Below are 14,362 nucleotides of genomic sequence, written 5' to 3' on the forward strand. Positions count from 1 at the left end.
GGAAAAAAAAAAGAAAAAAAGAGCGAGAGAGAAAGAATTTTAAAAGATGGGAGAAAGAGGGTTTGAAAACAGTATAATGAATAATAGAAGGGCGAGTTGAAGCAGAGTATTAATCGGGTTGAGACGTCCTTTTAAAACCTTTAAAAAAAAAAGGGGGGGGAGATGAATAGATGTATTTGAAACCTGTGTCTAATCAATAACAGGACATCAAAACCCAAGAGAAATAGAAATGAATTAAGAAGTGAAAATTAAGAGAATAATAGAAAATAAACCGGTAAAAACAGATTTAAAAAAAAAAAAGGGGGGTTGTTGTCAGAGTTCTTCTGGAGTCTGTGTGCTTTTAATGTGAAGTCTTTCTGTCTTCGTCCTGTTTTGGAAGCTCAGCTTGTTGTTTTCAGAGGCCCTCCGTTGGCGCCCTCTTCTATGTTGCTCCCAGCACCTGTAGGCAAGCAGATCGCGCCTCCTCCTAACACAGGGTCAGGTGCAGCTCTCCTCTGCTGTGGGCAGGCGGGTCACTGCCCCTCCACATGCTGCAGTCGGATGTTGCAGACTGGCCAGGTAGGAGGGCGGGTCGTGCCCCCTCCCAGCACCTCGGTCAGGGACTGTGTTCCTGCCCGACAACAAGGGGCTGCTCTCCCTCTACCTGCGCCGCCCTCCCTCTACCTGCGCCGCTGGTAGCTCCACTGCTCTGTGCGGCTGCGCACTCCACCCTGGTTGGCGCTCCGCCCTGGTCGGCGCTCCCCTGGTGGGCTTGGGGAAGACCGAGGGATAGCCTTGTCCCTGCTCCGAGCCAAAACCCAGCTCCTTGTTTGTCTTTGTGGAGCAAGTTCTCTGAGGGACAAGGATGGAAGGATCCTATCTGCCCCGGGCTGTAGGCCCATCTCAGTCTGGCCTTTGAGGCTGCTGAGCCCTTCAGCGCGGATGCAGTTTTCACCCCCGCCCCCGCCTGGGTGCTAAGCGCAGGAGGATATGGCGGCTGTGCCTGAGCCCCGCCTCTCTTCCCCCGAAAAGTTTCCATGGGTTTTGAGAGATGGGGGTATGCATTCTTCCCCGAGAACACATCAACCTTGCTGTTTTATGGAAGGCCCAGGTTGTTCTGCCCTGTTCACCCACAGCCACGGCGCCCAGCCCCTTGCAGTCCCCCGGGGCTGCCTCCATGCAGCCACCCCCATCCTCCACCTGGCTTGTGCAGCCTTGCCCTGCCCGCCGGTGCCGGCCCGCGTCTCATCCTGGGTGTCGGGGGAACGCTCTGTGCCCATTTAACTTAGTTCTGTCAGACAAGGGCTGCTCTGTACAGATCCAAGCCTCGGAGGCTCCCCCTCCGTCCCTCTGGCCTCTCAGTTGGAGAGGGGCGACCCAGCAAGCAAGCACCAGTCCTCCTTTGCTGCTCCCTCCCCGCAGGACCCTTCCTGCGCTGCTTTGCCTTTTGTTCTTTTTTCCTTTTCTCCTACCAGATTTTTGGCGTCTTTATCTTTTGAAGAGGGCGATGTTCTGTCGGAGTTCTGCAGGTGCTCTGATTGGCTGAGTGGGTCTGTAGATGTGGGTCTTGGTGTATTTGTGGGAGAGGGTGACTTACGAGCGTCCTTCTACTCCGCCATCTTCTCCGTCTCTCAGAGATCAGTTTTTTCAAGTGGTCAGTTTCTTCTTGATTCAGTCTTGGTGGGCTGTATATTTCAAGAAACTTGTCCATCTCCTCTAGATTATCCATTTTGGTGCCATATAGTTTTTCATAATACTTTTGTGTGATATTCTGTATTTCTATATTATTTGTTGTAATTTCTCCGTTTTCCTTTCTTACTTTGCTTATTTGTGCTCTTTTTTCTTATTTATTTGTTTGGCCAGAGGTCTGCAGATTTCACTTGCCTTTTCCAAAAGCCAACTTTTGGTTTGATTGATTTTTTTTCTATTTTTTTAAATCTTTATTTCATTTATTTCCTCCCTCATCTTTATTATTTCCTTCCTTCTGCTGCCTTTTGGGGTTGTTTGCTCTTCTTTTTCTAATTCTTTAAGCTGCTGGGTTGGATTATTTATATGAAATTGTTCTTTTTTGATGAAGGCCTGTTTCACTATAAACTACCCTTTTACCATTTCCATTGCTGCATCCTATAATTTTTGTGTGGTTCGATTTCACTTTTATTTGTCTCAAGTTATTTCAATTTCAGCTTTGATTTCCTCATTCACCCATTGGTTTTTTAATAGCATACTGTTTAATCTCCATGCTTTCCTTTTTTTTTTTTTTCCTCCTTTGTTTCTCTGTTGTTGATTTATAGTTTCATGGCATTGTGGTCAGTAAAGACGCTTGAGAGAATTTCTATATTCTTAAAATTGTTGAGGTTTCTTTTATGCCCAAGTACATGATCAATCCTAGAAAATATTCCATGTGCACTTGAAAAGAATGTATGTCCTATTTTTGGTGAGTATAATGCTCTGAAAATATCCACCAAATCTATTTTTTTCTATTGTATTATTTGGTTTCTCTGTTGCCTTATTTATTTTCTGTCTGGAAGGTCTCTCTAGTGATGTTAATGCAGTGTTAAAATCTCCAACAATGATTATATTCCCATCTATTTCCCCTGTTATCTCTCTTAGTAATTGTTTTATGGACTTAGGTCTCCTATATTGTGTACATATATATTAACAAGTGTAATGTCCTCATTTTATATTACTCCTTTAATCATTATAAAATGTCCATCTTTAACTGTCTTTATGGTCTTTGTTTTAAAGTCTATTTTGCCTGAAATCAGTACTGCTACACCTACATTTTTGGGTTTTCCATTTGCATGGAATATCCTTTTCCATCCTTTCACTCTCAATCTATATGTGTCTTTCTCCCTAAAGTGGGTCTCTTGTATGCAGCATATTGAAGGTTCTTATTTTATTATACAGTCTGCCACTCTATGTCTTTTGATTGGAGCATTTAGTCCATTAACATTTACAGTAATTAATGATAGATGTGTGTTTATTGCCATTTTGAACTTCTCTTTGCAGTTGAATTGGTATATCCTCTTTATTACTTTTGTCTTCCTTTTATGGTTTGGTAATTTTCCTTTGTATTATCATGGATTTTATTTAGTTTTTGTGACTCACTTGTAAGTTTTTTGCTTGTGGATACCCTTTTTTGTAAGTCTATTAACCAATTATGATAGCTTTTTTTTTATTAAACAGATAGTAATATAATCTCAAACCCATCCTACCAAGAACAAAAAATTTCAAAAAGAAAAAAAAATACTCTATATTTTCTTGCTTCCCTCTCCCACTCTTAATGATTTATATGTCTTCTTTTATAATTTTCTGTTTATTCTATTTGTAATTCACGGCAGTTATCACCTTTCCAGTTATTTCTTGTAGCATCCTGCTTCTTTTCTAGAATAGATCTTTCAATATTTCTTTTAGCATGGGTTTAGTGTTGCTAAACTCTTTTAGTTTTGCTTGTCTGTGAAATTCTTTCTCTCTCCTTCTGTTCTAAAGAATAGCCTTGCTGGATAAATTATCCTAGGCAGAATCATGTTTTCATTCAGGACTTTAAATATATCTTGCCACTCCCTTCTGGCATGTAATGTTTGTGTAGAGAAATCAGCTGAGAGAGTTATGGGGCTTCCCTTGTAACTCACTCTTTGTTTTTCTCTTCCTGCCTTTAGGATCATTTATTTATCCTTGCCTCTGGCCATCTTGGTTATGATATGTTTTGTTGTGGTTCTATTTGGGTTCTTCCTGTTTGGGATCTTCTGAGCTTCCTGTACTTGGATATCTGTTTCCTTCTTTAAGTTTTGGAAGTTTTCAGTCATGATTTCTTCCAGTACCTTTGCAATCCCCTTTGTTCTTTCTTTCCCTTCTGAAACCCCTATAATGTGTAGACTCGCACGCTTTTTATTATCCCATGGGTCCCTTATGTTGTTTTATTTAGTTTTTATTTGTTTTTCTGTCAGCTGTTCTGATTGAGTACTCTCTGTTGTCCTGTCTTCTAGGTCACTTATTGGTTCCTCTGCATTATCTAGTCTGCCTTTTACAGCCTTTAGATCAGCTCTCATCTCACCCAATGTGTTTACCAATTCTACTTGGCTCTTCTTTATAGCTTCAATTTCATTTTTGACATATTTTGTATCTCTAAACATTATCTCTTTTTGTTCCTTCAGTACTTTGATCACTCATTTTTTGAAATCTTGATCTAGTAGGACTTCAATATCTATTTCCTTGATAGTGCTTTCAGAGGATTTCTCTTGATGTTTTAATTGGGAGTGGTTCCTCTGCTTCTTCATTTTGCTCATATCTCTCTGGCACTGTGGCTTGTGGAGTATCAGTTATCTATTGTGGTCCTTAAGAAGTTTATTTATTTATCTATCTAACACCTATGTAGAATAAAACTTAGAAAAAGAGAGAGAGAGAAATAGAATTTTAAATGAAGAGAGAAAAAAAGGTTTGAAAACAGTGAATAATCAATAATAGAAGAGCCATTTGAATCAGACAAGTGATCAAGTTGAGACTTCTTTTTAAAAACCTTAAAAAATTGAAAAAAAAGACCAAAAAACTTTTGAAACTTGTGTATAATCAATAACGGGACATCAAAACCAAGAGAAATGAAAATAAAATCAGGAGGATTTCTAAAAATCATCATAATAAAAATATTTCAAAAGAAATATTTAAAAGGGATTAAAACTGGAAGCATATACAATTGTTTAGAATGTAACAATTCAAAAAGTAACAGAAATTAGAACAGATAAAAAAAAGAAAAGAAAAAGAGAATTTTAAAAGAATGGAGAAAAAATGTTTGGAAACAGTGTATAATCAATAATAGAAGAGCAAGTTGAAGCAGAATAGCAATCAGGTTCAGACGTCTTTTAAAAACCGTTATAAAAAGGTGAAAAGAGGGAAAAATATTTGAAACCTGTGTATAATCAATAACAGGAGATCAAACCTAAGAGAAATAGAAATGAAATCAGGTAGATTTTCAAAAATACTACTAATAAAAATATTTTAGAAGAAAAATTTAAAAGGGATTAAAATTGGAAGCATATGTAATTATTTAAAAAGTAAAGATTAAAAAGGTAATAGAAATTAGAATAGATAAAAGAATACGAAAAGGGGGGGGTGTTCTCGGGGAGACTGTGTGCTATTAATGATTTTATCAAGAAGTCTTTCTGTCTTTGCCCTATTCCATGAACTCAGCTTGCTGTTTCCAGAGGCCCTCTGTTGGCGCCCTCATCTGTGCTGCTCCCAGGGCCTGTTGACAAGCAGTTCACACCCTCTCCCAACACTGTGGTCAGGTGCTGCTCTCCTTCCAGATGGGCAGGCAGGTCACTCCCCTCTGGATGCTACAGTCAGATGCTTTGCTCACTCGAGGTAGGCAGGAGAGTCCCGCCCCCTCCCAGCACCGGGTCAGGTGCTGGGTTCCTACCTGGAATGTGGGTGGCCACCTGTCCTGTCCTGGCGCTGGCTGCTCCCCTGCTCAGTGCTTCTGCCCGCTCCGCCTCATGTCCGTGCTCCTTTGGCAGACTCAGGGAAGACCACAGAACAGCTCCACCCCTGCTCCGAGTCAAAACTCAGCTTCTTGTTTGTCTTGGCAACATGAGTTCTCTGAGGTACCAGGGCAGAAAGATTCTATCTGCCTTAGGCTGTAAACAAGTCTCCATCTGGCCTTTGAGGCTGCTAAGCTCTTAGGTAGGATTCAGGTTTTGACCCTGCCCCTGCCTGGGTGCTATATGCTGGAGAATATGATGGCTGTGTCTGAGCCCTGCCTCTCTTCACCTGAAAACCATCCACAGGTTTTCAGAGATGGGAGTATGGCACCCTTCCCCCCAGGGCACATCAGCCGTGTTGTTTTATGGAGGGCCCAGGTTATTTTGCCCTGTATACCCACTCATCTACGTAGTCCTAGTCATCTAGGACTACCCTGCAATCCCCTGGGGCTGCCTCAGTGCAGCTGTACCAGTCCTCTGCCTGGCTCGCATCCCCAGCTGCCAGCTTGCATCTTGGGCTGGGTGTTGCAGGGACCCTTTGTGCCCATTTAACTTAGTTCTGTCAGTCAAGGAGTGCACCATACAGATCTGAGCCTTGGAGGCTCCCCCTCAATCCAGCTGGCCTCTCAGTTGGAGAGGGGGAGACCCAGCAAATGAGCGCTATTCCTCCTTTGCCTCTCCCTTTCCACAGGACTGGTCCCACACTGTTTTGCCTTTTCTTCTTTCTTTTTTTCCTTTTCTTCTACTAGAGTTTTGGCATCTTTGTCTTTTGAAGAGGGCAATGTTCTTTCAGAGTTCAGCAGGTGCTCTGGTTGGCTGAGTGGGTCCATGGATGTGAGTTTTGGTGTATTTGTGGGAGAGGGTGAGCTACAAGCGTCCTTCTACTCCACCATCTTGGCCCCCCTCCCTATTGTCATCTGTTTTTACATAATTGTTTGCCATCTCAATAAATGTTATCTTCTCTGGACTTTTGTTCTTGGTTTTATTCCTTGATGATTTTCATTGACTCACTGATGTGCCCTTCCCTTTTTAAGCACTTACTCTATATTACACACAGTGTTGAGCATTAAGGGACAGATGAAGTCTTCAGGTACTAGGGCTATGAAGTGCACAACTAGAGGAACAAATCTGATTGCTAACCTCCCAAAATTCATCTGTAGAGCTGACTCCTGAATCAATTTTTATACCACCCTCTGCTTTTCCAAGCATATTTCTTATTTATTAAAATCTCACTATATATTTTTTAACTGTTTTTTATAAGTACCATAATATTAACATGTTACAAAAACATGTAAAATGCATGGTATTATTGTCTTTACACTCAACTAAGTAAACATTTGGCCAGCCAGCTCCACCTCTAGTAATAGAATCGTTATTCACTTGGTCAAACAAATATGATATCTGAAGCATCTGTGAGCATTGTATTTTGGCTCAATCTCTTCATTTCATCAATTTTCAGTTTCTTTTTATTCACTCCTAAAATAATCATATTCCTTGCCTTTTTTCCATTGCCACTATGATTCATTTCTCTTGCTGCTTCTTAGCTGGACTATTGAATAAGGTCCTACTGAAATCTCTTAGAATTTACCTCCTTCCAACCCTCTCCATTCTGTACATGAAACCAACTACATATCTAGAACATAAATATGGTAAAGTCATCATAGTCAAACAAAATTTTAAAATGTATTTATATTATCTCTCAGATATTTGGAATTTTTAAATATCAACTTTGGATTTTTCTTTACTTCTCATTATCTTTGACAACAGTTTGCAAAGTGTTCTACAGATGCTGGGCATCTCCAAGATACTTTCAGGGGATCTGCGGAGTCAAAAGTATCTTCATAATAGCATTGAAAGTGATCATCCCTTTTCAATCTATTGACATTTTGCACGACTGGTGCAAGAGTAACATTGGATAAAACTGCATGTACTTTGGCATGAATAAAACCAGTGGTGCCAAAGTGTTCTAGGAACCGTTATATTCTTTAGTGCCACACATCCTGATTTATTTTTTTAATTTTCAAATTTATTTTACTTTATTTTTTTAAGTAACTCTTGCATAGGTTCATTGAAGAATGCCCTTGGTAAATCAGTACAAAATATTAATTGTATTAAATATTGACCCTTAGTCTTCTCTTTTCATTACACTGTGTGGAAAATGGGAAGGAAACATAAATAACTTTGGTCACATTGTGTAACAGTCATCTTGAGAAAAACACATGAGTGATTGCTTGCAGTCTGAAATGGAACACCTCATTTACATTGAATGCCGTTTATATTAAAAAAAAAACAAACCCAAAAACAAACAAACAAACAAACAAAAAACAGATAGCTAAGCTATTCAGGCTTCAGTATTTGGGAGACATATTCTTAAAATGAACAGATAGTCCAAGGAAAACAAATGAAAATATCTGATAAATCAAGGTTAACACTCTTGCTTTTAAGTGAAAACTAGAGTTTTGGAAAACTTTTTATCTGTCACAGCTTCTAAATACTTAAAAACTTTACAGAAATGATTGGTAATGAGATTATTTTTCACTCTAAATTGAAATGTCAATACAATGAAGATCTGCATGACTCAATTAAATAATGTTAAATTAGTATTTTAACATTTCCTCAGTTTTAATTACTACTATGGAGACTATCCATTTTAAATATCCAACTAGGTAGGCTAAAGTACTTTGGAGTCATAATTTAATTTTAAGAGTTTAAAGAGTTCTTGAAGCTAAAATTTTGAGGATAGCTAGTCTGCAGGATAAAATCCAAGCTCTTTAGATAGTTAAATATCAATGCCAGCACGAAATTCCCTTTCTAGAAATTTCATGAGTGACTCATTCATAACCATAGACACTGAATATCCTACAGAAATATCATATCTTTGAATATGTCCACACAATCTTTAAAAATATTCCTCTATCATTTGATGCTCCCCTTATTCACTGGATGTATTCCTATTTGTATTACAAAAATTTATTAAATTTATTACTTATATTGTTTCCTCTACCCACCTAAATATGTAATCATTTACTATCTATGTTTCCTCAATACTTTATAATGCATCAATTATTATATATTTTAAATTGCATCAGAGTTTCCATTACCTTTTTTTTGTTGATAAATAGGGGAGTTACTTTGAGATATTTCAAAATTAAATTTGTTGTATTTTTACTGAGGTTTGCTTTTTAACCTTATGCTGGAGCAGCTAGCATGTAAAAACTAAAAAATAAACTACTGAATTTTATTGGTAAACTCTTCCTAGAGCTGAGATTGGGCATCAACATTTATTTGAAAAATTAAAAAGATATCATTTTTAAATTAAGATATACAGATATCATCAAAAATTGAATATTAAGAATACATTTTAGGTTATAATATGGCTTAACAATAAAGAATGTCAGCACATTACTTCCAGCTTTTTACAGGTTTTTACTTCTTAAAATATATGCTTCTGTGCTTATATGCAATATGCTGATTTCCTCATTATTTGATGCAATATTAATCCTAGAGTACCTGCTATTTAATCTTTATTTCCATTTATTATAGAAATCAAAGGAGTAAAGAAATCTTCAAAATGTACAACATCTATTCTACTTATGTAATTGAGAGAATTCAAAGTACTGGTTCCAGTTATACAGAACTCTTCTAAGATGGAAATATAGCTTATATAGAACCTATGATATGTTTCTGTAGGAAATACATTGCTTATAAAACATATTTTTCAATGTATATGTGTAAAAATTAATTTATAATGTCAGTAGTGCCTAGTGGATAGTGTACAAGACAGAGACAGTTTTTAGTTGCAAAAAAAGCACAACTTTTATTATTAAATTATAAGGATATGTCTATTTCTAGCCTAACATCTATCCAGCCTTCTTCTGTTGAAGTGTGCATGATATTCCTCTGGTGAATGTTTCTTCCTCACTCTCAGTACATGGATACTCTTAGAACTGGCTTACATCCAAATTCCTGGACCATATCACACAGATCTGGTCCATCAGAGCACCAAGTTGGTTGGTACAGTGATACATTCAGGGATGGGTATAAATCAGTTAAGCCAAGGAGCACCTTATAGGGACTATTACTTGAAATATTCTGGAAAAGATTTATTTTTTTCCACTAAAGTTGCCAAAATGCAAAAGTGGAATCTTGAAGCTGCTGGTGGCTATATTTAATAACATTTACAAAAAGTCTGCCTGGGAATCATGCCAAAGACAGGTAAGCAGAGTCATGAGATGAAGAAAGATTGATTGCTAATAAAATTATCTCAGCCCTAAAGCCAAAACAACCCCTGGACTTTCTGGTTGTACAAGACAATAAATTATTTCACTTCTTGAAGGCAGGTTGATTTGGGTTTCTATTATTCGTCATTGAAAGTGATAACTTAGACAGTAAAATTAACTCTGCTTTTAAGTCAGTGTTGCCAGAAACACATCGTAAAACAGACAAACGAGTTCACAGTATACATGATAACCCTATTAAGGTTATCACTGATTATACTGCAGATAAACAGGATAACTGAAGCAAATAGTGTTCAGTTCCTGAAATAGAGAATATGTTCAACTTCTTAACCTATTTCTTCCAATAATGTCATGTACAATTTAGGAACAAAAAATTATGTCAGCTAAGTTGAAATACACATTACAGCTAAATTACAATGTAATTCTTAATTATTTTTAGTGTCTTTCCAATTTCAGTTATTTATCTGAATAAAATGAAAACACTAATTCACAAAGACCTATGCACCCCTATGTTCAACACAGCATTACTCACAATAGCCAAGATATGGAAACAAACTAAATATCCATCCATGGGATGAATGAATAAAGATGTGGTATATATGTATACATATTTGGAATACTACTCTCCATAAAAATGAGATCTTGCCATTTGCAAGCAAAATAAGCTAGACTGAGAAAGATAAATGCCATATGATTTTACTTTTATATTATTGTGGTCATCACTTCACAGTGTATAGGAATATCAAATCATTACATTGTACACCTAAAAATAATGTAGTGATATATGTCAATTAATTCTCCATCAAAAATATTTTGAGCACAAAAAAGAGTTAAAATACTTTAAAGATCAATAAAGTTGATAAATCTCTAGCAATACTGAATAAGAAAAATAAGAGACAATACCAATTACACATCTGGGGAATGAAAAAAGGGTGTCACTCCAGATTGCTGAGCTTTAAAATCATAAAATAGTGGAATGAATAGAAGACTTTTATTCCAATAAATTTTACAACTTAAATGAAATGTGCAAATGCCTTGAAAAGCACAATTCACTACCATTGACACAATATGAAATAGAAAATCTGCATAAACCTATAGTTAGGAAAAATTAATTATTCATAAAAAAACTTTCCAAGAAAGGAAAAAAAACTCCAGTTACAAGTGATTGTGCTAATAAATTATATCAAACATTTAAGAAATAAATATGATATATCTTACATAAAATTTTTCAGAAAATGGGAAAAAGGGGAGAACTTAGAATGTTTTTTTGAGTCTGGCATAACACTCATCCCAAATCAAATTTTTAAGAAAATTTGAAGAGACGAAAATTACAGATTGACACATCTCCTGATTATTGACAAAATATATTAGCAACATCTGTGCAAAATAGATAAAAAAGGGATTTTTAACAACTTGAACATTCCCAGGAATTCAAGGCTGATTTAAAATTTAAAATCAATCAATGGAATTTGCCACATTAACAAAATAAATTACAGAACTTAACTATTTATCTCTATCAATGCTGTAAGAGATATGATTTGAAAAAGGTATTATTCACTTATGCTAATAATATCTCTCATAAATTTAAGAAAATATGGGAACTTCTTCAATATGAAAACTCAAAACAAAATAGAAAATAGTTGACATCATATTTAATTGTTTTATGTGTCAACATGGCTAAGCTCTGGCACCTAATATTTCAGCTAAACACCAATGTAGATGTCAGTGTTAAAGTATTTTTTAGGTGTGATTAACATTTAAATCAGTAGACTTGGAGTGAAGTAGATTACTGTCTTTATTGTGGCTGGGCCTTATTTAATGAGTTAGTTAAAGACAAAGATTTAAGACTTAAGACAAAGGCTGAACTTCCCTGAAGAAGGAATTTGGCCTCAAAATAAGAACCCTGTCTCAGTTTTCTCCCTTTCTGACCTGCCCTGTGGATTTTGGATTCTTGACTTAAAACATCAACTCTTACTGAAATGTCCAGCCAGTTGACTTACCCTAAGAATTTCAAACTTGTCACTCTCATTAACATGTAAACCAATTCCTTTTTATATATAAAAAGATATATATATATATATATATATATATATATACACACACACACATATATATAAATAAATCTATATTTACATATATAATATGCACATATATATCATATTTCTATTCAGTTTCCTGCTTTGGCTCTAAGAAGTCTAATAAGGAAATTAAAAATTTTGAAATAACAAAAGACATAAAGATTGGAAAAGTAGGTATAAAATTTTACTAGTTCACAGATTCCACCATTATCTATTAGAGCAATGTCATCCAATAGAAATACAATGAGAACCGTATTAAATTTAAAAGCCATGTCTAGTAATGGCATATAAAAACTAAAATTAGACAGGTGAAAATTTAACATAATACATTCAAAATATTATTTTCTCAAAATACAAAAAAAATTGATGAGATATTTTACAAACTTCTTTTCACAATGCCTTCAGAATCGATTGTGCATTTCACATTTACAATGCATCTCAGTTTAGACTAGTCCTATTTCAGTTGCTCAGTAGGCACATGTGACTATGTGATTATGATTTTGGACAACTTGATATCTGAAAATTTTAACAAATTTGAAAAACAATTACTTAAACTAATAATTAAATTTAATAAGCTTACTATGCACGTGGTCCAATAAGACATCTACTGAATTGCAAATAAATTTAATTAAGAAAAAAAATTTTCCCTTGAATTCTAACTTTAAGAATCTCAAATAGAGATAATGTAAGTATCTTCAATTTTCTAGTTTTTAATAAATTTCTTTCTTTCTTTCTTTAAAATATCTTTCATTATAGACCAATAGGAAAGTGACTGACTAGTCTTCTCTGACTTTACATCAAATCTGTTGAATAACATTGTTACCAGATTAACACATTACAAAACATGAGTGAGAAGATAGCACAGTTGATTTTTGAAAAACACGAGTTAACTGTGTGAGTCCACTTATACACAGATTTCTTTCAAAAAATATATTGGAACATTTGTGACAATTTGAAAAAGAAACTTGAACATAAACTGTATGGCCTAGAAATATCAAAAAAATTAAAAAGTTAGGTATGTCATGAATGCATAAAATATATATTAGATACTAGTCTATTTTATCTTTTACTACCATAAAATACACACAAATCTATCATTATAAAAAGTTAAAATTCATCAAAATTCACACACACACACACTGTATATAACACTATTTGCAGTCCAAAAAAAATTGTACGCAAACATAGAGATATTATTAAATCATGACTGCATAAAATTAACTGTAGCACACACAGTATGTACTACTATAATAATTTCATAGCCACCTCCTGTTGCTGTTGTGGTGAGCTCAAGTGTTCTGAGTACCCAATTAAACCACATGTGATGCTTATCATCTCTGCATGAGCAGTTTGTCTCTCCAGTAAATCGCATATTGAACTAAAAAGTGATATCTCTCAGTTTCCTTGTATTTTTCATTATGTTGAGTGCAATAGCATAAACCTTGAATAACACCACGGGACCCATGTGAATTGCCACTAGTAATACTAGAAGTGTTCCCAAGAAGTAAAGAAAAGTCATGATATTACAAGAAAAAAAGTTGAATTGTTAGATATGTACCATAGATTGGGATCTGCAGCTGCAGTTGCCCATCATTTCAAGATAAATGAATCCAGCATAATGACCACAGGGAAGGAAGGAAGGAAGGAAGGAAGGAAGGAAGGAAGGAAGGAAGGAAGAAAGAAAGAAAGAAAGAAAGAAAGAAAGAAAGAAAGAAAGAAAGAAAGAAAGAAAGAGCGAGAGAAAGAGAGAGAGAGAGAGAAAGAAAGAAAGAAAGAAAGAAAGAAAGAAAGAAAGAAAGAGCGAGAGAGAGAGAGAGAGAGAGAGAGAGAGAGAGAGAAAGAAAGAAAGAAAGAAAGAAAGAAAGAAAGAAAGAAAGAAAGAAAGAAAGAAAGAAAGAAAGAAAGGAAAGAAAGGGAGAGAAAGGGAGAGAAAGGGAGAGAAAGGAAGGGAGGAAGGAAGGGAGAAAGAAAGAAAAGGAAAGGAAATTCATGAAGCCCTTGCTGCAGCTATGCCAGTGGACACAAAACCTTTGCCCTTTCTGCAAAATATCTTTATATCTTGTATTGAAAATGCAGCTTTTATGTGGATGCAGGATTGTTATAAGAATGGCATACCTATAGACTCTAACATGATTTCATAAAAAGTGAAATCATTGTATGACAACTTTAAAAAAAAAAGAAACATGAAGGATATGAAGCTGGAAAATTTAATGTCAGCAAAGGATGGTTTGATAATTTTAGAATGAGGTTTGGCTTAAAAAAACATTCAAGGTAATAGGAGAAGCAAATTCTGCCAACCAAGAGGCAGCAGATGGTGTCCCAGACATTATTAAGATAATTGTTAAAACCCTGAACAGGGTTTTAATGCAGATAAATGTGCCCTATTCTGGAAAAAAGAAAAACACACAAAAAGATATTTATTACTTAGGAAGAGAAGTGAGCATCAGATTTAAGGCAGGAAGGAATAGGCTGAATCTACAATTGCAGTCCAGTATATGATCAGGACTACCCTTATCCACAAAGCTGCTAACCCCTGAGCCTTGGAGGGAAAAGATAAACACCAGCTGCTAGTTTTTTGATTGTACAACAAGAA

This window comes from Vicugna pacos, chromosome 14 (assembly GCF_048564905.1).
Source record: "Vicugna pacos chromosome 14, VicPac4, whole genome shotgun sequence".
NCBI lineage: Eukaryota > Metazoa > Chordata > Mammalia > Artiodactyla > Camelidae > Vicugna > Vicugna pacos.